Source organism: Anas acuta, chromosome 5, assembly GCF_963932015.1.
Source record: "Anas acuta chromosome 5, bAnaAcu1.1, whole genome shotgun sequence".
NCBI classification, from domain to species: domain Eukaryota; kingdom Metazoa; phylum Chordata; class Aves; order Anseriformes; family Anatidae; genus Anas; species Anas acuta.
The window spans coordinates 174,319-200,316 of NC_088983.1; the positions used below are offsets into that span (position 1 = coordinate 174,319).

General features: G+C 56.8%; 1 protein-coding gene and 1 long non-coding RNA gene across 2 annotated transcripts in view; one reads left to right on the forward strand and one right to left on the reverse strand.

Moving 5' to 3' along the window:
- The window catches only part of LOC137856614 (uncharacterized), a 210,279-nt gene that overhangs the window by 165,184 nt on the left and 19,097 nt on the right, over positions 1-25,998 (forward strand). The window lies entirely within an intron of this gene.
- LOC137856613 (uncharacterized) lies at positions 11,851-14,491 on the reverse strand. The gene is made up of 2 exons (XR_011096627.1): positions 13,172-14,491; positions 11,851-12,287 (listed from the first exon to the last, which is right to left on the reverse strand). It is a non-coding gene; the product is annotated as an uncharacterized lncRNA (long non-coding RNA).

The following is a 25,998-nucleotide window of genomic DNA, read 5'->3' on the forward strand; positions in this document are numbered from 1 at the left end:
GGCATGAGCTCTCCTCGGCCACCTGCAGTACTCGTTTTCCACCAGCAGGTGGCGGCAGAGGGGCGCCCTCGGGCGTCACCGGGCATGAGCTCCCCTCGGCCGCCTGCAGTACCCCTTTTCCACCAGCAGGTGGCGGCAGAGGGGCGCCCTCGGGCGGCAACAGGCATGAGCTCCCCTCGGCCGCCCGCAGTACCCCTTTTCCACCAGCAGGTGGCGGCAGAGGGGCGCCCTCGGGCATCACCGGGCATGAGCTCCCCTCGGCCGCCTGCAGTACCCCTTTTCCACCAGCAGGTGGCGGCAGAGGGGCGCCCTCGGGCGTCACCGGGCATGAGCTCCCCTCGGCCGCCTGCAGTACCTGTTTTCCACCAGAAGATGGTGGCAGAGGGGCGCCCTCGGGCGTCACCGGGCATGAGCTCTCCTCGGCCACCTGCTGTACTCGTTTTCCACCAGCAGGTGGCGGCAGAGGGGCGCCCTCGGGCGTCACCGGGCATGAGCTCCCCTCGGCCGCCTGCAGTACCCCTTTTCCACCAGCAGGTGGCGGCAGAGGGGCGCCCTCGGGCGTCACCGGGCATGAGCTCCCCTCGGCCGCCTGCAGTACCCCTTTTCCACCAACAGGTGGCGGCAGAGGGGCGCCCTCGGGCGTCACCGGGCATGAGCTCCCCTCGGCCGCCTGCAGTACCCCTTTTCCACCAGCAGGTGGTGGCAGAGGGGCGCCCTCGGGCGTCACCGGGCATGAGCTCCCCTCGGCCGCCTGCAGTACTCGTTTTCCACCAGCAGGTGGCGGCAGAGGGGCGCCCTCGGGCGTCACCGGGCATGAGCTCCCCTCGGCCGCCTGCAGTACCCCTTTTCCACCAGCAGGTGGCGGCAGAGGGGCGCCCTCGGGCGTCACCGGGCATGAGCTCCCCTCGGCCGCCTGCAGTACCCCTTTTCCACCAGCAGGTGGCGGCAGAGGGGCGCCCTCGGGCGTCACCGGGCATGAGCTCCCCCCGGCCGCCTGCAGTACCCCTTTTCCACCAGCAGGAGGCGGCCTAACCCTAACCCTAACCTAACCCGGACCCCAACTCCAACCCCAACCCTAACCCTAATGGCGTCCCCCCGGCAACCGCACCCCGCAGACTTGGTTGCCCCCTCATTTTAGTTCCCCCCGGTGCGCCCCGCAAAAGTGTCCCCCCAGAACCCGCACCCCGCACACTTGGTTCCCCCCTCCTTTTGGTTCCCCCTGGTGCGCCCCGCAAATTTGTCCCCCCGGAACCCGAACCCCGCACACTTGGTTCCCCCCTTATTTTGGTTCCCCCCCCGGTGCGCCCCGCAAATGTGTCCCCCCGGAACCCGAACCCCGCACACTTGGTTCCCCCCTCACTTTGGTTCCCCCCCCCGGTGCGCCTGGCAAGTGTGTCCCCCCGGAACCCGCACCCCGCACACTTGGTTCCCCCCTCATTTTGGTTCCCCCCCCCTTGGGTCTCCCCAAGCCCCATGGACCCCCCCCCCTTGGTGCCCCACCCCCCGTCCTACCCGTGCCCGCAGCAGCCGCTCGCGCTCCGCCAGCGCCTCCCGCACCCGACGCTGCATCTCGGCCAGGTGGAGGCAGGCGCTGGGGGGGGGGAATAAATTGGGGGGGGCTGGGGGCGCATTTAGGGGGCGGAGGGGACTGGTTCTCACCTGTAGAACTCGGCGTCGAGCCCCCCCGGGGGCAGCTGCAGGGCCAGGATGCCTGGGGGGGTGCGGGGTGGACATGTTAGCACCGGGCATGAGCTCCCCTCGGCCGCCTGCAGTACCCCTTTTACACCAGCAGGTGGCGGCAGAGGGGCGCCCTCGGGCAACACCGGGCATGAGCTCCCCTCGGCCGCCTGCAGTACCCCTTTTCCACCAGCAGGTGGCGGCAGAGGGGCGCCCTCGGGCGTCACCGGGCATGAGCTCCCCTCGGCCGCCTGCCGTACCCCTTTTCCACCAGCAGGTGGCGGCAGAGGGGCGCCCTCGGGCGTCACCGGGCATGAGCTCCCCTCGGCCGCCTGCAGTACCCCTTTTCCACCAGCAGGTGGCGGCAGAGGGGCGCCCTCGGGCGTCACCGGGCATGAGCTCCCCTCGGCCGCCTGCAGTACCCCTTTTCCACCAGCAGGTGGCGGCAGAGGGGCGCCCTCGGGCGGCAACAGGCATGAGCTCCCCTCGGCCGCCTGCAGTACCCCTTTTCCACCAGCAGGTGGCGGCAGAGGGGCGCCCTCGGGCGTCACCGGGCATGAGCTCCCCTCGGCCGCCTGCAGTACCCCTTTTCCACCAGCAGGTGGCGGCAGAGGGGCGCCCTAGGGCGGCAACAGGCATGAGCTCCCCTCGGCCGCCTGCAGTACCCCTTTTCCACCAGCAGGTGGCGGCAGAGGGGCGCCTTCGGGCGTCACCGGGCATGAGCTCCCCTCGGCCGCCTGCAGTACCCCTTTTCCACCAGCAGGTGGCGGCAGAGGGGCGCCCTCGGGCGTCACCGGGCATGAGCTCCCCTCGGCCGCCTGCAGTACTCGTTTTCCACCAGCAGGTGGCGGCAGAGGGGCGCCCTCGGGCGTCACCGGGCATGAGCTCCCCTCGGCCGCCTGCAGTACCCCTTTTCCACAAGCAGGTGGCGGCAGAGGGGCGCCCTCGGGCGTCACCGGGCATGAGCTCCCCTCGGCCGCCTGCAGTACCCCTTTTCCACAAGCAGGTGGCGGCAGAGGGGCGCCCTCGGGCGGCACCGGGCATGAGCTCCCCTCGGCCGCCTGCAGTACTCGTTTTCCACCAGCAGGTGGCGGCAGAGGGGCGCCCTCGGGCGTCACAGGGCATGAGCTCCCCTCGGCCGCCTGCAGTACCCCTTTTCCACCAGCAGGTGGCGGCAGAGGGGCGCCCTCGGGCGTCACCGGGCATGAGCTCCCCTCGGCCGCCTGCAGTACCTGTTTTCCACCAGCAGGTGGCGGCAGAGGGGCGCCCTCGGGCGGCAACAGGCATGAGCTCCCCTCGGCCGCCTGCAGTACCCCTTTTCCACCAGCAGGTGGCGGCAGAGGGGCGCCCTCGGGCGTCACCGGGCATGAGCTCCCCTCGGCCGCCTGCAGTACCCCTTTTCCACCAGCAGGTGGCGGCAGAGGGGCGCCCTAGGGCGGCAACAGGCATGAGCTCCCCTCGGCCACCTGCAGTACCCCTTTTCCACCAGCAGGTGGCGGCAGAGGGGCGCCTTCGGGCGTCACCGGGCATGAGCTCCCCTCGGCCGCCTGCAGTACCCCTTTTCCACCAGCAGGTGGCGGCAGAGGGGCGCCCTCGGGCGTCACCGGGCATGAGCTCCCCTCGGCCGCCTGCAGTACTCGTTTTCCACCAGCAGGTGGCGGCAGAGGGGCGCCCTCGGGCGTCACCGGGCATGAGCTCCCCTCGGCCGCCTGCAGTACCCCTTTTCCACCAGCAGGTGGCGGCAGAGGGGCGCCCTCGGGCGTCACCGGGCATGAGCTCCCCTCAGCCGCCTGCAGTACCCCTTTTCCACCAGCAGGTGGCGGCAGAGGGGCGCCCTCGGGCGTCACCGGGCATGAGCTCCCCTCGGCCGCCTGCAGTACCCCTTTTCCATTAGCGCGTGGCGGCAGAGGGGCGCCCTCGGGCGTCACCGGGCATGAGCTCCCCTCGGCCGCCTGCAGTACCCCTTTTCCACCAGCAGGTGGCGGCAGAGGGGCGCCCTCGGGCGTCACAGGGCATGAGCTCCCCTCGGCCGCCTGCAGTACTCGTTTTCCACCAGCAGGTGGCGGCAGAGGGGCGCCCTCGGGCGTCACCGGGCATGAGCTCCCCTCGGCCGCCTGCAGTACCCCTTTTCCACCAGCAGGTGGCGGCAGAGGAGCGCCCTCGGGCGTCACAGGGCATGAGCTCCCCTCGGCCGCCTGCAGTACCCCTTTTCCACCAGCAGGTGGCGGCAGAGGGGCGCCCTCGGGCGTCACCGGGCATGAGCTCCCCTCGGCCGCCTGCAGTACCCCTTTTCCACCAGCAGGTGGCGGCAGAGGGGCGCCTTCGGGCGTCACCGGGCATGAGCTCCCCTCGGCCGCCTGCAGTACTCGTTTTCCACCAGCAGGTGGCGGCAGAGGGGCGCCCTCGGGCGGCACCGGGCATGAGCTCCCCTCGGCCGCCTGCAGTACGTGTTTTCCACCAGCAGGTGGTGGCAGAGGGGCGCCCTCGGGCGTCACCGGGCATGACCTCCCCTCGGCCGCCTGCAGTACCCCTTTTCCACCAGCAGGTGGCGGCAGAGGGGCGCCCTCGGGCGTCACCGGGCATGAGCTCCCCTCGGCCGCCTGCAGTACCCCTTTTCCACCAGCGGGTGGCGGCAGAGGGGCGCCCTCGGGCGTCACCGGGCATGAGCTCCCCTCGGCCGCCTGCAGTACTCGTTTTACACCAGCAGGTGGCGGCAGAGGGGCGCCCTCGGGCGTCACCGGGCATGAGCTCCCCTTGGCCGCCTGCAGTACTCGTTTTCCACCAGCAGGTGGCGGCAGAGGGGCGCCCTCGGGCGTCACCGGGCATGAGCTCCCCCCGGCCGCCCGCAGTACCCCTTTTCCACAAGCAGGGGGCGGCCTAACCCTAACCCTAACCTAACCCGGACCCCAACTCCAACCCCAACCCTAACCCTAATGGCGTCCCCCCGGAACCCGAACCCCGCACACTTGGTTCCCCCCTCACTTTGGATCCCCCCCCGGTGCGCCTGGCAAGTGTGTCCCCCCGGAACCCGCACCCCGCACACTTGGTTCCCCCCTCCTTTTGGTTCCCCCCGGTGCGCCTGGCAAGTGTGTCCCCCCGGAACCCGCATCCTGCACACTTGGTTCCCCCCTCATTTTGGTTCCCCCCCCCCTTGGGGTCCCCCCAAGCCCCATGGACCCCCCCCCCTTGGTGCCCCACCCCACGTCCTACCCGTGCCCGCAGCAGCCGCTCGCGCTCCGCCAGCGCCTCCCGCACCCGACGCTGCATCTCGGCCAGGTGGAGGCAGGCGCTGGGGGGGGGGAATAAATTGGGGGGGGTCTGGGGGTGCATTTAGGGGGCGGAGGGGACTGGTTCTCACTGTAGAACTCGGCGTCGAGCCCCCCGGGGGGCACCTTCAGGGCCAGGATGCCTGGGGGGGTGCAAGGGGGACATGTTAGCACCGGGCATGAGCTTCCCCCGGCCGCCTGCAGTACCCCTTTTCCACCAGCAGGTGGCGGCAGAGGGGCGCCCTCGGGCGGCACCGGGCATGAGCTCCCCTCGGCCGCCTGCAGTACCCCTTTTCCACCAGCAGGTGGCGGCAGAGGGGCGCCCTCGGGCGGCACCGGGCATGAGCTCCCCTCGGCCGCCTGCAGTACCCCTTTTCCACCAGCAGGTGGCGGCAGAGGGGCGCCCTCGGGCGTCACCGGGCATGAGCTCCCCTCGGCCGCCTGCAGTACTCGTTTTCCACCAGCAGGTGGCGGCAGAGGGGCGCCCTCGGGCGTCACCGGGCATGAGCTCCCCTCGGCCGCCTGCAGTACCCCTTTTCCACCAGCAGGTGGCGGCTGAGGGGCGCCCTCGGGCGTCACCGGGCATGAGCTCCCCTCGGCCCCCTGCAGTACCCCTTTTCCACCAGCAGGTGGCGGCAGAGGGGCGCCCTCGGGCATCACCGGGCATGAGCTCCCCTCGGCCGCCTGCAGTACTCGTTTTCCACCAGCAGGTGGCGGCAGAGGGGCGCCCTCGGGCGGCACCGGGCATGAGCTCCCCTCGGCCGCCTGCAGTACCCCTTTTCCACCAGCAGGTGGCGGCAGAGGGGCGCCCTCGGGCGTCTCCGGGCATGAGCTCCCCTCGGCCGCCTGCAGTACCCCTTTTCCACCAGCAGGTGGCGGCAGAGGGGCCCCCTCGGGCGTCACCGGGCATGAGCTCCCCTCGGCCGCCTGCAGTACCCCTTTTCCACCAGCAGGTGGCGGCAGAGGGGCGCCTTAAGGCGTCACCGGGCATGAGCTCCCCTCGGCCGCCTGCTGTACCCCTTTTCCACCAGCAGGTGGCGGCAGAGGGGCGCCCTCGGTTGGCACCGGGCATGAGCTCCCCTCGGCCGCCTGCAGTACCCCTTTTCCACCAGCAGGTGGCGGCAGAGGGGCGCCCTCGGGCGTCACCGGGCATGAGCTCCTCCCGGCCGCCTGCAGTACCCCTTTTCCACCAGCAGGGGGCGGCCTAACCCTAACCCTAACCTAACCCGAACCCCAACTCCAACCCCAACCCTAACCCTAATGGCGTCCCCCCGGCAACCGCACCCCGCACACTTGGCTCCCCCCTCATTTTAGTTCCCCCCAGTGCGCCCCACAAAAGTGTCCCCCCGGAACCCGAACCCCGCACACTTGATTCCCCCCTCATTTTGGTTCCCCCCACCCGGTGCGCCCCGCAAATGTGTCCCCCCGGAACCCGAACCCCGCACACTTGGTTCCCCCCTCACTTTGGTTCCCCCCCCCGGTGCGCCTGGCAAGTGTGTCCCCCCGGAACCCGCACCCCACACACTTGGTTCCCCCCTCATTTTGGTTCCCCCCCCCCTTGGGGTCCCCCCAAGCCCCATGGACCCCCCCCCCTTGGTGCCCCACCCCACGTCCTACCCGTGCCGCAGCAGCCGCTCGCACTCCGCCAGCGCCTCCCGCACCCGACGCTGCATCTCGGCCAGGTGGAGGCAGGCGCTGGGGGGGGGGAATAAATTGGGGGGGGTCTGGGGACGCATTTAGGGGGCGGAGGGGACTGGTTCTCACCTGTAGAACTCGGCGTCGAGCCCCCCCGGGGGCAGCTGCAGGGCCAGGATGCCTGGGGGGGTGCGGGGGGGACATGTCAGCACCGGGCATGAGCTCCCCTCGGCCGCCTGCAGTACCCCTTTTCCACCAGCAGGTGGCGGCAGAGGGGCGCCCTCGGGCGTCACCGGGCATGAGCTCCCCTCGGCCGCCTGCAGTACCCCTTTTCCACCAGCAGGTGGCGGCAGAGGGGCGCCCTCGGGCGTCACCGGGCATGAGCTCCCCTCGGCCGCCTGCAGTACCCCTTTTCCACCAGCAGGTGGCGGCAGAGGGGCGCCCTCGGGCGTCACCGGGCATGAGCTCCCCTCGGCCGCCTGCAGTACCCCTTTTCCACCAGCAGGTGGCGGCAGAGGGGCGCCCTCGGGCGTCTCCGGGCATGAGATCCCCTCGGCCGCCTGCAGTACTCGTTTTCCACCAGCAGGTGGCGGCAGAGAGGCGCCCTCGGGCGTCACCGGGCATGAGCTCCCCTCGGCCGCCTGCAGTACCCCTTTTCCACCAGCAGGTGGCGGCAGAGGGGCGCCTTCGGGCGTCACCGGGCATGAGCTCCCCTCGGCCGCCTGCAGTACCCCTTTTCCACCAGCAGGTGGCGGCAGAGGGGCGCCCTCGGGCGTCACCGGGCATGAGCTCCCCTCGGCCGCCTGCAGTACCCCTTTTCCACCAGCAGGTGGCGGCAGAGGGGCGCCCTCGGGCGTCACCGGGCATGAGCTCCCCTCGGCCGCCTGCAGTACTCGTTTTCCAATAGCAGGTGGCGGCAGAGGGGCGCCCTCGGGCGTCACCGGGCATGAGCTCCCCTCGGCCGCCTGCAGTACCCCTTTTCCACCAGCAGGTGGCGGCAGAGGGGCGCCCTCGGGCGTCACCGGGCATGAGCTCCCCTCGGCCGCCTGCAGTACCCCTTTTCCACCAGCAGGTGGCGGCAGAGGGGCGCCCTCGGGCGTCACCGGGCATGAGCTCCCCTCGGCCGCCTGCAGTACTCGTTTTCCAATAGCAGGTGGCGGCAGAGGGGCGCCCTCGGGCGTCACCGGGCATGAGCTCCCCTCGGCCGCCTGCAGTACCCCTTTTCCACCAGCAGGTGGCGGCAGAGGGGCGCCCTCGGGCGTCACCGGGCATGAGCTCCCCTCGGCCGCCTGCAGTACCCCTTTTCCAACCAGCAGGTGGCGGCTGAGGGGCGCCCTCGGGCGTCACCGGGCATGAGCTCCCCTCGGCCGCCTGCCGTACCCCTTTTCCACCAGCAGGTGGCGGCAGAGGGGCGCCCTCGGGCATCACCGGGCATGAGCTCCCCTCGGCCGCCTGCAGTACTCGTTTTCCAATAGCAGGTGGCGGCAGAGGGGCGCCCTCGGGCGTCACCAGGCATGAGCTCCCCTCGGCCGCCTGCAGTACCCCTTTTCCACCAGCAGGTGGCGGCAGAGGGGCGCCCTCGGGCGTCACCGGGCATGAGCTCCCCTCGGCCGCCTGCAGTACCCCTTTTCCACCAGCAGGTGGCGGCAGAGGGGCCCCCTCGGGCGTCACCGGGCATGAGCTCCCCTCGGCCGCCTGCAGTACTCGTTTTCCACCAGCAGGTGGCGGCAGAGGGCCGCCCTCGGGCCTCACCGGGCATGAGCTCCCCTCGGCCGCCTGCAGTACCCCTTTTCCACCAGCAGGTGGCGGCAGAGGGGCGCCCTCAGGCGTCACCGGGCATGAGCTTCCCTCGGCCGCCTGCAGTACCCCTTTTCCACCAGCAGCTGGCGACAGACGGGCGCCCTCGGGCGTCACCGGGCATGAGCTCCCCTCGGCCGCCTGCAGTACCCCTTTTCCACCAGCAGGTGGCGGCAGAGGGGCGCCCTCGGGCGTCACCGGGCATGAGCTCCCCTCGGCCGCCCGCAGTACTCGTTTTCCACCAGCAGGTGGCGGCAGAGGGGCGCCTTCCGGCGTCACCGGGCATGAGCTCCACTCGGCCGCCTGCAGTACCCCTTTTCCACCAGCAGGTGGCGGCAGAGGGGCGCCCTCGGGCGTCACCGGGCATGAGCTCCCCTCGGCCGCCTGCAGTACCCCTTTTCCACCAGCAGGTGGCGGCAGAGGGGCGCCCTCGGGCGTCACCGGGCATGAGCTCCCCTCGGCCGCCTGCAGTACTCGTTTTCCACCAGCAGGTGGCGGCAGAGGGGCGCCCTCGGGCGTCACCGGGCATGAGCTCCCCCCGGCCGCCTGCAGTACCCCTTTTCCACCAGCAGGGGGCGGCCTAACCCTAACCCTAACCTAACCCGAACCCCAACTCCAACCCCAACCCTAACCCTCATGGCGTCCCCCCGACAACCGCACCCTGCACATATCGTTCCCCCCTCCTTTTGGTTCCCCCCCCTGTGCGCCCCGCAAATGCGTCCCCCCGGCAACCGCACCCCGCACACTTGGTTCCCCCCTCATTTTAGTCCCCCCCCCCGGTGCACCCCACAAAAGTGTCCCCCCAGAGCCCGCACCCCGCACATTTGGTTCCTTCCTCCTTTTGGTTCCCTTTTCCACCAGCAGGTGGCGGCAGAGGGGCGCCCTCGGGCGTCACCGGGCATGAGCTCCCCCCAGCCGCCTGCGGTACCCCTTTTCCACCAGCAGGGGGCGTCCTAACGCTAACCCTAACCTAACCCGAGCCCCAACTCCAACCCCAACCCTAACCCTAATGGCGTCCCCCCGACAACCGCACCCTGCACATATGGTTCCCTCCTCCTTTTGGTTCCCCCCCTGTGCGCCCCGCAAATGCGTCCCCCCGGCAACCGCACCCCGCACCCTTGGTTCCCCCCTCATTTTAGTCCCCCCCCCGGTGCACCCCACAAAAGTGTCCCCGCAGAGCCCGCACCCCGCACATTTGGTTTCCCCCTCCTTTTGGTTCCCTTTTCCACCAGCAGGTGGCGGCAGAGGGGCGCCCTCAGGCGTCACCGGGCATGAGCTCCCCTCGGCCGCCTCAGTACTCGTTTTCCACCAGCAGGTGGCGGCAGAGGGGCGCCCTCGGGCGTCACCGGGCATGAGCTCCCCTCGGCCCCCTGCAGTACCCCTTTTCCACCAGCAGGTGGCGGCAGAGGGGCGCCCTCGGGCGTCACCAGGCATGAGCTCCCCCCGGCCGCCTGTGGTACCCCATTTCCACCAGCAGGGGGCGGCCTAACCCTAACCTAACCCAAACCCCAACTCCAACCCCAACCCTAACCCTAATGGCGTCTGCCCGACAACCGCACCCTGCACATATGGTTCCCCCCTCCTTTTGGTTCCCCCCTGTGCGCCCCGCATATGCGTCCCCCCGGCAACCGCACCCCGCACACTTGGTTCCCCCCTCATTTTGGTCCCCCCCCCTTGGGGTCCCCCCAGGCCCCATGGACCCCCCCCACCTTGGTGCCCCCCCCCCCCCCCGTCCTACCCGTGCCCGCAGCAGCCGCTCGCGCTCCGCCAGCGCCTCCCGCACCCGACACTGCATCTCGGCCAGGTGGAGGCAGGCGCTGGGGAGGGGGGAATAAATTGGGGGGGGTCTGGGGGCGCATTTAGGGGGCGGAGGGGACTGGTTCTCACCTGTAGGACTCGGCGTCGAGCCCCCCCGGGGGCAGCTGCAGGGCCAGGATTCCTGGGGGGGTGCGGGGGGAGACATGTCAGCACCCCCCAGACCGAAACCCCAAAACCGCTGCCATTGACCCAAAACCGCCGCTGTTGACCCCAAGGTGGCCGCTGGTGACACCGGTAGGGCCACCGGGCGCCCCGCGGGCCACTGGGAGCGGAAGACGGGCATGAAGCTGCTGGTGGACGGCGGCCACGCTAAAATGCTAGGTCAGCCGCGGGTTGGGGCTCTGGGGGGGGCACCCCATAGGGTCACAACCCCCCCAAAACCCCCCGGCCCCACAGAGACCCCCCCCAGCCACACAGATCCCACCCCAAACCCTGTAGGTGCTCCCCCAAACCCTACAGGCACCTTCTCCAGATGTTCCCCACAACCTCCCAGCCCCACAAGTACCCCCCCCTTGGCCCCATACAGCCCCCCCCGGCCCCATATGGCCCCCCCACCTTGCAGGCCGCCCGCCCGTGGTCGTAGTACACCTCCTCTATGGCCTGGAAGTAGAGGACGCCCTTCAGCTTCGTCTCCTCCTTGTCTGGGGGGGGGGGGCAGAGATGGGGGGGGCAGAGATAGGGGGGTCACCCCATGGAACCACCTAACCCCCGACCCCCCAACCCTGACCCCCCAACCCTAACAGATATAACCCCCACCTTAACCCCCGACCCCCTTACCCCCCAACCCCCACCCGGCATGCTCTGGGCACCAAACATGGCCTCCCGGAAGCCCAGTGCCAGAAAACTACTCCTACCAGCATTCCCCAGGCAGCTGGCTTGACCAATCACAGGCCCAGTGTTCGAGAAATACATTTACCAGCACTCACTGGAACCCAAGCACTTACTGCCCTTTCAAAATAGACTCAAGCCCTAACACTAAAAAACTTCGAAACCCCTACAGGCCTAATCCAAACTGTTTACCACACTAAACCCCTGAAGTCCTATGCCTAAAAGCCCTTAGGACACTTAGGACGCTCAAAACCCAAACCCAAAACAATAGGATTCTCAAAGCCCTAAACAACAAGATTAGGACGCTTAAAGCCGTAACCCCAAAATTAAGATGCTCAAAACACAAAGCCAACCCAAAACACTAGGATGCTCAAAACCCTTACTCAAAACATCAGGACGCGCAAAACTCTAACCCAAAAATTCAGATGCTTAACACCCAAAGCCCTAACACAAAACATTAGGACGCTCAACACCGTAACCCAAAAAATTAGGACGCTCGAAACTCTAACCCTGGAGAACCTAACCTGAAAAAAAAAAAAAAAAAAAAAAAGGATCTTAACACACTAACCCTAAATAACTGACCAAAAATAAAACCCTAGGACCCTAACCCTAAAAAACATAGCGACACTCCATCCCAAAAAAAACTCTAAAACCCTAACACGCTAACCCTGAAACCCTTAAAACCCTGTTAAAACTCCAACCCAGTTATACACCAGTTACCTCCCTTAAAGGATATAGAGGAGCTCTCTCAGATACGGCAGTCCTACTTCTCATGAATGCATCCTTTAGGTGAGGAGGGGGAGAAGTAAAGCAAAGAACAACTCACGGGTTGAGATGAGGATAATTTAATTAAATGGAAATAATTATAATAATTAAATAAAGACTACCATGAACTAAACAATTTAACTAAGGGGAAATAAAAAGGGAAAGGGGAAAAGGGAGGGGAAAAGGGAAAATAAAAAGAAGGGACGAAAACAAACAAACAAAATAAATGACAGCTATATGGAAGTGCAGAGGAAAGAAATTGCTCTCTACTTCCCACAAATGAGCGATGATTGACCACGTCCTTGATGCAAGGCCTCAACGCACGCAGCCGGTGTTCGAGAGGAGGACCGACGTCTTCTCAACGAGAGCCCACCCCTCCCCTCTTCTTCCTGTTTCCACCTTTTATTGCTGAGTGTGACATCCCATGGTATGGAATATCCCTTGGATTGGTTTAGGTCAGCTGCCCTAGTGATGTTTCTCTCCTCGCTTTTTGCCCATCCCCTAGGAGGGTTAGAGAAAGGCCCAATGCTGTGCCACTGCTGCTCAGCAGTAGACACAACACTGGTGTGATAACACTGCTGCTCCAGCTACAACTGCAGAGTACGGCACTGTATGGGCTGCTGCTGGGAAAGTTAACATTCCAGCCAGACCCAGTACACCACCAGAGGTGGATTGTTACGATATGGAGATGGTAGGTTATCCAACGGCTCCCGTTTATTATCTTTTTATTTTTCCTGTTCTTCTTCTTCTTCAAAATTTCTTACCTGCTTTTAGTGTAAATATTAAGGCTGTAAAAGGACATGAAGTCCTCCTGATCCATAATCCTGCATCATCACTTTCTTCCCGACAGAAAGGTTCCTTCGAATTAACATGTGTATTTAAGGCCTGACAAATACAGTCTTCAAAGAATCCAAAAACGGGCCCAAAGACATGCGGTCTTAAAAGCTCCTTTGGCCATTCTATCACACAATACTGGACCCTTTTTTATTTACTTTTTACGTTTCTGGGGCCTCTCTCGTTCCAGTTTCTAATCGTTATTCCTAATGGACTTTCTGCTGGTATGTCTGGTAATTTGCTCCCTTTCTTCTGGTCCCTGGTCTTCGGTTTTGTCTCACCCATCTAGGAATGTTACTCTGGCAATTCCCACAGCCCTTGGTTACCTTAATAAGAGTGTCTTAAAGAGGATTTAAGATCTATCACCCACCCACAAATCCTTTGGGAATCCCTTCGGTCCTTCACCGGCCAAGTCCCTCGCGGGAGATTGGAACCGTGGTAAAGAAGACCTCCACAATCGCTTCGGAACTAAATTCCGTCTCAGTCACACTCTTACACACACAGGCAACCAAAACCCATCCAACAGAACAGTATACGCTTTAAACACTTACGACTCCGTTGTCTTCATTCAGATCTTCACACGCAGAATTACGGGCAAAATATACTGCTGCAGCCAGCAAGGGAGCTGAAAAAAAATCAAAACCTTAGCTTACCTGTATTCAGGTTCGAGATGCCATTAGTCCCGACCAGACTCGAACAGCAACCACCAAATGCTGGGGCACCTCTCCTACATCAAATAAGATTCCAAGAACCAAAGCCCTCCTGGACAAGCCCCCTGGTGTCATACATGACTGGGTTCCAAACTGGATTGCAATTAAATTTTACAATTTTTTAAATAAATAGAGGTAAACGAGAAGCTGCTCGCAAACAGATATACTGTGCCAGATGTCCTTCAGCAAGTGCCCAGAGGCAGACCGGATGTCTTTGCCAACACAGTCCCATCAATGTATTAGTACACCCATGCACTGCCACGTTACCTGTCATCACTAACTGCCAGGCAGGACAGCTCCAGACCAAACACGTACACACACACAGGCACGCCACAAACACTACAAACAAAACACACAACACAAGGCACAAGAAAAAGTGACCCCCAAAAAGAAAGCCCTACAGCAACAGCAAGTCAGAACAGGTGCTCTGCACCAGACCCCAGGAGAGACTCAAATGTCACAACATGCAACTGGAAGCAACTGCCAGAACTGGGATGGTGGAGGCCTAAAAAGCCTGCCTTCAAGACAAGAGACCAGAAGGATGGGGACTGAAAACCCCCTAAGACAACTCTCAGGAAATCAATTCCCAAGCAAGAACTCCTGATGCGGCCCAGATGACTTCTGCAAGAGTGAGGATGGAAACAGACGCGATCTCAAACCGAGTATGATACACAAGACCTGAAACAGATCTGTATTTCAAGCAGCGACTGCAAGACAAGAAGTGCTCGGATCAGAGTCATGATGACAAAACAAGCATTGAGGCCCTTCAGCACAGCTACCGAGTCGCCTGCCTGGTCAGTCCAGTGTCAAAAGCCAGGAGGATATCAAGACCCGAGAAGCACAGAACAGACACTGCAGAAGCAACACTACAGGACAGACAAACTGAAGGAAACTGTCCTGCCTGGCACACGCACTCACGCTACAAAATAATCCCGCTGCTCCTATTAGCCTGGTGACCCAGCCACAAGCAGCCTGAACGTGACTCAGCCTCAACCACCCTCACAGTGGCACTAAGTCTATTCAGCCAGCAGGCACCACGCTGCTCTGGCTCCCAGCTCCCATTAGCCACCCCAGATATGCAAATACCAGGTGCCCCCCAACTTAGCTCTCAGGTTGCTGCATGGTAAAGTCCCTCTGCCTCAAGAAATACACAGGCACCGATTGTCATCTTAGTCAACTGAAGGCTCATCATCAGCTGCAAAAACAGAGAAACAGCACGCCGGCCACGATGCCCACCTTCTCCACGATGCTGACTACTGCTGATGCAACATACAGTTCTGCTCACCTCTTCCTCTCCGAATCCAAGCTCCAACAGTGCAGCCAGTATCATCCACACCACCTGGGAAAACAAAGGGATTAAATGTTCGTTGCATTCACAACAAGTCTACCAATGGTGTTTTATTTTGTTCTTCATTTGTGTGTGTGTGTTTGTTTTTTTTTTTTTTTTTGTTTACCTGTTTGTTTTTTTGGGGGGGGATCTGCTTTAGCTCAACAGAATGCAGAGTGCAGATGAGACCTGAGGTGTTTCTAAAAGCAACAATCCCCATGCTTTCGCTGAAGCTTTGAATATTAAAAGGACAATACAACCCAGCAAGTAACTGAAACTTTCTTAACTGGAATTAGCTCAAATTTTATTATTTTTTTTAAACTTAGAAAGAAAAATCCAAGAGCAGAACAGATTATACACCAACAAAATTAATTCCATTCCATCCCCAGAAAAAAATCACATACTCTCATCCCCTCCTGTACCTCAGCCGCTTGCCTGCCCCACGTGGCAGATGCTTCCATCTCTTCTCCTTACCCACTTATAGCACCTCTAAAAGGCAAACTGGAGTTTTACTCTATTGGATGTAGGAAAATAACTGCAGTGACAACCACACCCCAAAAACAACACTTACCTCTGCTCATCACAAACCAGAGTCACTGCAGAGGCAGCTTGGGTCGAGACGTCCTGCACTGCGAACTGCACACTGCATTTCAGCCTGAACAAGGGAAAGACACAGGCAGAAGATAAACATTCAGCTGCCAGCAGTAGCACCCATCCCTCAACAACATAAGCGACCCCATCTTTACTTTTATCCTTTCAAAACAGCACTCCACTTGCCTCTGGACCTGCAAATTAGGTCCAAGCTTGAAAGGAGCGGCCAGCATCACCCACGCCACCTGGGAACACAAAAGGATACAATGACGGCGGTGCTCGCAAGAACCCACCTGCCACACTGCTCCTCTATCCCAATCAGCCTCACCTCGGACCCTCACAGGGAAACACCTGAGCGTCTTCCCTTTGCTTCGGATAAGGCATGACCAGGCTGACACCTCTCACCTTCCCTCAGAGCTTCCTGACATGAAGATTTCCCTTCCCTCTCCACAACTGCACAAAGCACCTGCAGAGACAAGAGAAATGCACACTCTGAGGCACCTCACAGCCACAGCGTACCTGCTGCAAGACCTCTCTCTTCCCAGCTCCGGTACTTCAGCTGCTCACCAGCTCTGAGATTGTTCACTCACAACACCACAGCAAGCTGCACCCGGGCCACACAACACACACTACACAAGCTACATTGCTTAAGACATATGAGCTGGAACGTTCCCACCCAACAATCAGTCGCATCACACAGGAAGGATGCCGCACACTCCTAGAAACCAAACCTACCAGTCCTGAGCAGCTCCCCACCTCCTCCTGCCAACCACGCTCAGCACACACACTATTTACTGCTCAGAAAAACAGAAAGTTAAAACATACACACAAAGAAAAACAACTGAGCTCCACAAATGCCAAAAAGACATGCACACACAGCAGCCTCGGCAGGGGTAGTCGCAGACTTACCCTTTGCAGATGAAAGAGGTGACTCTGATACAACTCTGCTCAGTGTCTTGGTAATGCTGCATCTACGCTGCCAAGCCATATGTAGCATTCAATCAAGCTGGTTTTAGTCCTCTGCAGAGTTACACAAGTGGGTTTATACATCTAGAGATTAAAACATAGCTCAAAAACAGAAGAGTATCCCACCATCCCAAAAAAAACAGTGAGCCAGCAGCCCCTACTAAACATCCCGCTACTGAGTGAATTCCAAGCACTTAAAATCCAGAAATCCATAGGCTCCAGTCTGCCTAGAGAACCCTGCAACTGACTGAAGGAAAACCAAAGCACTTACCCCAAAGAGCAGCCCAAGCACAAGGAGCTCTATGATAGCATGCCTGGGGCTCATATAGCATTCAGCCCCGCCCAGCACCCAAACCCAATCACCTGGGAAAGGGGAGGGGCAAAGCACAAGAAAGTAGGAAGAGAGCAAAAGAAGCAGCTGTGTTTTTTTTTTTTCCTTTGTTTTTTAAAATCTGGTTTATCTCAAAAACATTCCGAGAGCAGACAAGAGACCTGTGGTGTTTCTAGAAGCAAAACTCCCCTTTTGCTTTTGCTGCAGCTTTTAATGTTGAACTGATAATGTCACCAAGCAAGTAACTGAAACTTCTTCAACTGGAATTAGTTTACACACGCTCACCGTCATCTGCAAACACAGAGAACCAGCATTCGCTAGCCCTAACCCTAACCCCAACCCTCACCCTAAGCTCTAACCCTAGCCCCAGCCCTAGTCCCCGAGAACTGCATTTCCCGGTGTGCTCTGGGCACCCAACATGGCCTCCCGGAAGTCCGGAGTCCCAGAACTACATTTCCCGGTATGCTCTGGGCACCCAACATGGCCTCCCGGACGTTCGGAGTCCCAGAACTACATTTCCCGGTATGCTCTGGGCACCCAACATGGCCTCCCGGACGTCCGGAGTCCCAGAACTACATTTCCCGGCATGCTCTGGGCACTCAACGCAGCCTACTGGAAGCCTTGTGCCGGAAAACTACACCTACCAGCATTCCCTGGGCAGCCGGCACGGCCAATCAGAGGCCGAGTTGTCGAGAACTCCATTTAACAGCACTTCCTGGAACCCTAGCCCTTACCGCCCTTACACAAAAAAGCCGCAAGCCCTAACCCTAAAAATCCTCGAAACCCCTACAGACCTAACCCAAACTATCCACCACACTAAACCCCTGAAGTCCTATGCCTAAAAGCCCTAACCCAAACACTTAAGACGCTCAAATCCCACACCCACAAAATTAAGATGCTCAAATCCCAAACCCCAAAAAATAGGACGCTCAAATCCCAAACCCCCTTCCGAAAAAGAAAATAAGAAAAATAAATCAAACAAAACAAAAACAACAAAAGGGGTAGACCTGGTGGCATCTGCCCTATAACCCTGCAAAAATCATGAGGGACATAGAACAACAAAGCAAACACACAAAATAACATTGACATCCTATCCATAAAAGTGCTATAACAATTAATCACCTCCAAAGATCCTCATGCAATAAATGCACCTACGACTAGATTGGTTTCCTCTAAAATATCGTACAAGACTCTGACCCACGAAAAGAACCCTGCATGTAGCTAACAGAAGAATAAACAAAGCACCGACCCCAAAGAGCAGCCCATGTAGAAGGAGCTCTCTGATAGAACGCCTAGGGCTCATATAACATTTGGCCCCGCCCAGCACCCAAACCCAATCACCTGGGAAAGAGGAGGGGGCAAAGCACAAGAAAGAGAGCGGGAGCAGCAGCTGTGTTCTTTTATTTATTTTTTTATTTATTTGTCACCTATCCCTAGTTTACAGCATGCGGAGTGCAGACAAAAGAACTGCGGTGTTTCTAGAAGCAAAATTTACCCTATTTTTGCCTCAGCTTTGAACATAGAAAGGACAATACAACCAAGAAAGTAAATGAAATATTTTCAACGGGAATTAGCACGAACCTTTCATTTACATATGAAGAAAAATCTAGGAGCGTAGGAAATTACTCATCAAAAAAAAAAAAAAAAGACGTAATAAGCAACGCGCGTGCACGGCCCCTGGCCGCCTGAAGTACTCGTTTTCCACCAGCAGGTGGCGGCAGAGGGGCGCCCTCGGGCGTCACCGGGCATGAGCTCCCCTCGGCCGCCTGCAGTACCCCTTTCCCACCAGCAGGTGGCGGCAGAGGTCGCATGCGGGGAAAGCACAAAAAAGCAAAAAGAGGAGCAGCAGCAGCTCTGGTTTATTTACTTATTCATAAGGCTTAGCTCAACAGCATGCAGAGTGCAGACAGGAGAACTGGGGTGTTTCTAGAAGCAAAACTCCCCTTTTGCTTTTGCTGCAGCTTTTAATGTTGAACTGATAATGTCACCAAGCAAGTAACTGAAACTTCTTCAACTGGAATTAGTTTACACACGCTCACCGTCATCTGCAAACACAGAGAACCAGCATTCACTAGCCCTAACCCTAACCCCAACCCTCACCCTAAGCTCTAACCCTAGCCCCAGCCCTAGTCCCCGAGAACTGCATTTCCCGGTGTGCTCTGGGCACCCAACATGGCCTCCCGGACGTTCGGAGTCCCAGAACTACATTTCCCGGTATGCTCTGGGCACCCAACATGGCCTCCCGGACGTTCGGAGTCCCAGAACTACATTTCCCGGCATGCTCTGGCACTCAACGCAGCCTACTGGAAGCCTTGTTCCGGAAAACTACACCTACCAGCATTCCCTGGGCAGCCGGCACGGCCAATCAGAGGCCGAGTTGTCGAGAACTCCATTTAACAGCACTCCCTGGAACCCTAGCCCTTACCGCCCTTACACAAAAAAGCCGCAAGCCCTAACCCTAAAAATCCTCGAAACCCCTACAGACCTAACCCAAACTATCCACCACACTAAACCCCTGAAGACCTATGCCTAAAAGCCCTAACCCAAACACTTAAGACGCTCACAACGCCCAAGCCCACAAAATTAAGACGCTCAAATCCCAAACCCCCCAAAAATAGGACGCTCAAATCCCAAACCCAAACCCAAAATAGTAAGACGCTCAAAACCCTAACCCAGGAGAACCTAACCTGAAAAAAAAAATAAGATCTTAAAACCCTAACCGTAAATAACTGACCAAAAATAAAACCCAAAGAACCTAACCCTAAAAAAACTATCAACACTACAACCCAAAAAACTCTAAAACCCTAACACGCTAACCCTGAAACCCTTAAAACCCTAACCCTCAAATCCCTAAAATCCTAACCGTTAAAACTCCAACCCTAAAACTAAAAACCTTAAAATCCTAAACATAAACCCTGAGAACGCTTACCCTGAAACCTTAAAACCGTGAATCAATCTTTGGGAAATAACATAGGCTCAGGAGAGGATCTCAGTACAGTAGCATTTTTATTTGAGATTACAATGGCGGGTGTCCCGCGAGCAGGAGGGCACCTACCGATTCCATACACAGTTTATATACCTTTTTTTTTTTTTCCCCTCCCAAGGACCAGGACCCTCCCGTTTCCCCATTAACTGTGCAATCCAGGTTCATACTCTACCTGGTGCTTCACCGAAAACACACAGCTGCTGGCCTGTTACAAGTCACATTTCTTTTGAGGCTTTTACTCTTTGAGGTGGTAATGTTTCTTACACCGTGATTTCCACTTAATTGTTGTAAGGATTCTGGTTGTCTGCATTTGACAAGGTTGTCTGTTGTAATAAATGACTAAGTCCCAAATAGGATTACAATCAAAGTTTACAATTTATTAAATGAATAGAGGTAAGCAAACAGCACTGGGTGCGCCGGGAGTCTCTGCTCCACCGAGACGCACACAAGTCACAGCAGGCGGCTGGTTTTTATGCTCCTAGGCTAATACATATTCATTACTACTTCTAGAAAAGGCAGGGTTATTATAACTAGTTCCTGGAATCCGAACCCGCCCACTGGCGCATGTGTTATCAGTCTCTGGTGGTCCCTCTGCGGGTCTCTCGTACCGAAGGCTCACAGTCTTCCTCCCAGGCTTTTCCCTTGTCCTTCTCCTTTGTCCATCTTGGCTGGATGTCAGAGACTTGCATAGTGCCCCATGCAATAGTCATAACAGTTAGCAGTTATTCTGAAACCCCTTTGTTCTCTTGTCCCCTATTAACCCGAATTGCTGGACCGTTCCTCTGCAAGATGAGAAGAGGTAAAGAGAGCAGGAGGAACAGCAGCCCTGTTTTTGGTCTGGCTTAGTTCAACAGGGTGCAGCACAAGCAACCAGGCTGTTTCTCTTCAAAGACTTGCCTTAGCATTGGTGAAGGAAACTGACCGGGCTGACAACCCTCTTACCTTTTTGCACCACTCCACACCATGGGGACTTCATCTCTCCAAGGCTGCACGAGGGAAGGGCGGAAACGAGAAAAAAAGCACATCCTGAGGCACCTCATAACCACAGCCTACCTACTGCAATACTTGTGTCTCTCTTCCCAGCTGCTTCATCTCTGTGGCTCTCCATCTCCAAACCACATTCTTTTTAACTGCCATGCAGAGTGGCAGTCCTCCGGGCGCCATAGAGCAGCACCATATTCTTTATTTTTTTTATTAGTATTTTTTAATTTCAAAACAGCAGTCCGCTTCCCTCTGGAGATGGACAGTAGGTCCAGCCAGTCACCGAGTTGCCAACACAGAGCGTCACAGTTCCAGAAGGCGCTCTTTCCTTTGACCGATTCCTTATAAATGTTATCTACCACTGGCAAAAGCAATAAACAGACTGCAAACATGCACTGCCATCTTTGACAAACTTTATGTTTTCAATTTTATTATTTCAAAGAGAGCAGTCCACTTGCCTCTCCATCTGTGAAGTAGATCAAACCAGTCACTACGTTGCCGAACAAGAACTTGACGGTTCCAGAAAGCGCTGTTACCTTTGACCGGTTCCTCCTAATGTTTACCTACTGCTGGTTTATACATTTAGAGATTAAAATATAGCTCAAAAACAGAAGAGTATCCCACCATCCCAAAAAACAGTGAGCCAGAAACCTCTATTAAACATCCCTCTATTAAGTGAATTCCAAGCACTTAAAAAATTCTAGAAATCTATAAACTCCAGCCTGCCTAGAGAACCCTGCAACTGACTAAAGGAAAAACAAAGCACTTACCCCAAGGAGCAGCCCAGGCAAAAGGAGCTCTCTGATAGCATGCCTGGGGCTCATATACCATTCGGCCCCGCCCAGCACCCAAACCCAATCACCTGGAAAAGGGGAGGGGCAAAGCACAAGGAAGTAGAAAGAAAGGAGCAGCAGCAGCAGCTGTTTTTTTTTGTTTTTCATTATTATTTTATTTTAAGACCTGCTTTACTTGAAAAACATGCAGAGAGCAGACAGGTGACCTGTGGTGTTTCTAGAAGCAACAATCCCCATGCTTTTGCTGCAGCTTTTAACATTGAAAGGACGACACGACCAGGCCAGTAACTGGAACTTTTTCAAATGGAATTAGCTCAAACAGGTTCATCATCACTTGCAAAAACAGAGAACCAGCATTCACTAGCACGCCAGCCCTGACACCCACCTCCTCCGCAACGCTGACTACTACTGATGCAACATGCTACTGTGCAATACCTCTCTGTTCCCAGCTCCTTTACCTCATCTGCTCACTACATTTACCTGAGAAGTGTGCCCGAACAGACTCATTCTGCAGAGATGAAGAAGGTGGCCCTGCTCACTCTCTTGGCACTACTGCACTTATGCACTCAAGGAACCATACCCCACAGTTTCCCAAAAACAACGTACCTGGCAACCCCTCATAAACGTACTTCTAGTACGTAAATTCAAGGACATAAAGCCTAGAAGGCTTTATGGTCTAAAGACTCGACAGACAGAAAACACACAGGCAAAAGCTCCAGAAATATAACAAACTGTCCGTAAACTTGAAACAGACTACCCCTTACGTGCCCACTGCTGCCATTTTCAGACACATGCTCACACAGGGAGCTTCCATGATGCATTTCAACTAAACCCTGCTCCATCACTTTAACAGCAAGGTTGTAACTTTGATAAGATTTGACATACACGCAAAGAATCACAAAAAGCCCCGTAATTCTGCAAAAATCAGAAGGGACCCAGAACCACAAAGCAAACACACAAAGTAACATCACCATACCATCCGTAAAACTGCCATAACAACTACTCACCTGAGGAAGAGCTGCGTGCAATACAGGCACCTACTACTAGATTGCTTTACACTGACAGATCCTACCAGTTACCAACTCAAAAAGATATGCGTACCGGTTTCTACTGGAAAACGCATCAGTCCATAGACTCTGACCCACCTAAAGAACCCTGCAACTGACTGACGGAAAAACAAAGCGCTTACCCCAAAAAGCAGCCCAGGCAGAATGAGCTCTGTCATGGAATACCTGCAACTCAGTTACCACTAGGTCCCACCTGGAACCTGAAGCTAATCACCTGGGAAAGTGCAAGGGGGAAAGCACAAAAAAAAAATAAAAAAAAAAAATCAGAAAGGAGCAGTAGCTGTGGTTTCTTTATTCATTTATATGGCTTAGCTCAACAGCATGCAGAGTGCAGACAGGAGAGCTAGGGTGTTTCTAGAAACAAAAATCCCCATGCTTTTGCTGCAGCTTTGAATATTAAAAGGACAAACTGACCAAGAAAGTAACTGATTTTTTTTTTTCCGTCTGGAATTAGCTCGATCTTTTATTTACATAAAAAGAAAAATCTAGGAGCAGAACCGGTTGCATGCCAAAAAAAAAAAAAAATCCATTCCACTCGCAGGAAAAATCACTTACTTCAGTAAGCTACCTGAGAACCAAAAGGCTATGCTGATGGGTCAAAACACACTACAGGACACTGGGGCCAGGCCCTCCGCTGCACCCACTTAAAACCCATCCCTACACTCACCAAGGTGCAACCCCAACACAAAAAAAACAGACACAGCATTTCAGCACCTGCTTTCTTCCGATTCTAAAGACTAACACCACAGCCCACGTTGCCTGGGACACCTGATAAACAGAAGAGAAAGCGGCCATACCGTTTTCAAGCCATCCCTGCACGTGTCGCTCCTTGATCATCTGCAACCTCTTCTCAAATCCTCAACCGCTTCTGTGGAGAGCCTGCCATGGCACCTGCAAAGCAAGACGGATACCCTTCGCACTCACCTCGTGCTACTTGGCAGTTCTGCTCCAATCCAGCTCACAAACAGCCCGCCCTTCTCGTGCTGCTCTTCAGAGTGCAGCTTGGCCCCACTCAGCCTGTGTGAGACAAATGTGAAACAAAAAGAAAAGCATAGGCTGAAGCAGCATCCAAAGACACGGCACAGCTGGGACAGTTACTCTCAGCTGCTGCCTTACCTCCGTGCCCTCCCCTCCCCTCGAGGCAGACGCTTCCATCTGCTCTCTTAGGCCAGCTACAACACCCCTGAAATATAAACAGGATTTTTACTGTACTTTGTGTAGTTCAGTAACTGCAGTGACAACTGCACCCCTAAAGTACCTGCTACATCTGTCCATCGCTCACCTTGCCAAAAGCAGCTCTGGTCAAGTCCCGTGTCGTACACTGTGTTTCAGCTTTAACTAATGAAAACAGTCACAAGAGAATCAATCATTCAGCTGCCAGCATTAGCACCCATCCCTCAACAACACAAAAGGGACCCCATTTACAATACTATCCTTTCAAAACAGCAGCCCCCTTGCCTCAGCACCTCAGAAGTAGATCAAGCCAGTCACCGAGTTGCCTACCGAGTGCTGAACAGTTCCAGAAGGAGCTCTTTCCTGTGACAGGTTCCTCCAAAGGTTTACGCTCTACTGGGGACAGGAAAGAAATAAAAAGAAAAAATACAAAACCCCGTATCTGTAAGCTTTCAAGATTCGACAGACCTCCTCAAGCACACCGTTCGAGTGCTAAGCGAGCAGTTGCTCGCAAGCAGCTCAACTCTCCCCCCTCCAGTCTGCCAAACACCACAGAGACGACTGTGCCAGCTGCCCTTCAGTACGTGCCCAGAGGCAGACTGGATATCTTTACCAAAACAGTCCAGACGATGTATTAGTACACCCATGCACTGCCACGTTACCTGTCATCACTAACTGCCAGGCAGGACAGCTCCAGACCAAACACGTACACACACACAGGCACGCCACAAACACTACAAACAAAACACACAACACAAGGCACAAGAAAAAGTGACCCCCAAAAAGAAAGCCCTACAGCAACAGCAAGTCAGAACAGGTGCTCTGCACCAGACCCCAGGAGAGACTCAAATGTCACAACATGCAACTGGAAGCAACTGCCAGAACTGGGATGATGGAGGCCTAAAAAGCCTGCCTTCAAGACAAGAGACCAGGAGGATGGGGACTGAAAACCCCCTAAGACAACTCTCAGGAAATCAATTCCCAAGCAAGAGCTCCTGATGCGGCCCAGATGACTTCTGCAAGAGTGAGGATGGAAACAGACGCGATCTCGAACCGAATATGATGCACAAGACCTGAAACAGATCTGCACCCATGCTTTTGCCGCATTTTTTTTTTTAACATTAAAAGGACAATACTTGCTGGGTCGTAACTGGAACATTCCTAACTGGAATTGGCTCAAACTTTTATTTACAATGAATGAAAGATCTAGGAGCAAAACAGACTATACACCAAAACAATCAATTCCATTCCACCCCCAGGAAAAAATCACATACTCTCATCCCCTCCTGTACCTAAGCCGCTTGCCTGCCCCACGTGGCACATGCTTCCATCTCTTCTCTTTACCCACTTATAGCACCTCTAAAAGGCAAACTGGAATTTTACTCTATTGGATGTAGGAAAATAACTTCAGTGACAACCACACCCCCAAAATTAACAGTTACCTCTGCTCATCACGCACCAGAGTCACTGCAGAGGCAGCTGGTTGACACATCCTGCACTGCACGCTGCATTTCAGCCTAATGAAAGGCAAAACACAGGCAGAAGATAAACATTCAGCTGCCAGCAGTAGCACCCATCCCTCAACAACATCAGCGACCCCAGCTTTACTTTTATCCTTTCAAAACAGCACTCCACTTGCCTCTGGACCTGCAAATTAGGTCCAAGCTTGAAAGGAGTGGCCAGCATCACCCACGCCACCTGGGAACACAAAAGGACAAAAGAACCACTGTGCTTGCAAGCACCCACCTGCCACGCTGCTCCTCTATCCCAAACAGACTCACCTCGGACCCTCTGAGGGAAACACCTGAGCGTCTTCCCTTTGCTTCAGATAAGGGATGACCAGGCTGACAACACTCACCTTCCCTCACTGCTCCGCGACATGAGGATTTCCCTTTCCTGTCCACGACCGCACAAAGCGCCTGCAAAAAAACAACAAAACAAAACAAAAAAAGACAGAAAAGCACAGTCTGAGGCACCTCACAGCCACAGCGTACCTGCTGCAAGACCTCTCTCTTCCCAGCTCTGGTACTTCAGCTGCTCACCAGCTCTGAGATTCTTCACCCACTGCACCACAGCAAACTCTGCCCAGGCCACACAACACACACTACACAAGCTACATTGCTTAAGACACACAAAAGCTGGAACGTTCCAGCCCAACAATCAGTCGCATCACACAGGAAGGATGCCGCATACTCCTAGAAACCAAACCTTCCAGTCCTGAGCAGCTCCCCACCTCCTCATTCTAACCACACTCAGCAAACACACTGTTTGACCCTCAAAAAAAAAAAAAAAAAAAGAACATGCACACACACAAAGAAAAACAACCGAGCTCCACAAATGCCAAAAAGACATGCACACACACGAGCCTCGGCAGGGGTAGTCGCAGACTTACCCTTTGCAGATGAAAGAGGTGACTCTGATACAACTCTGCTCAGTGTCTTGGTAATGCTGC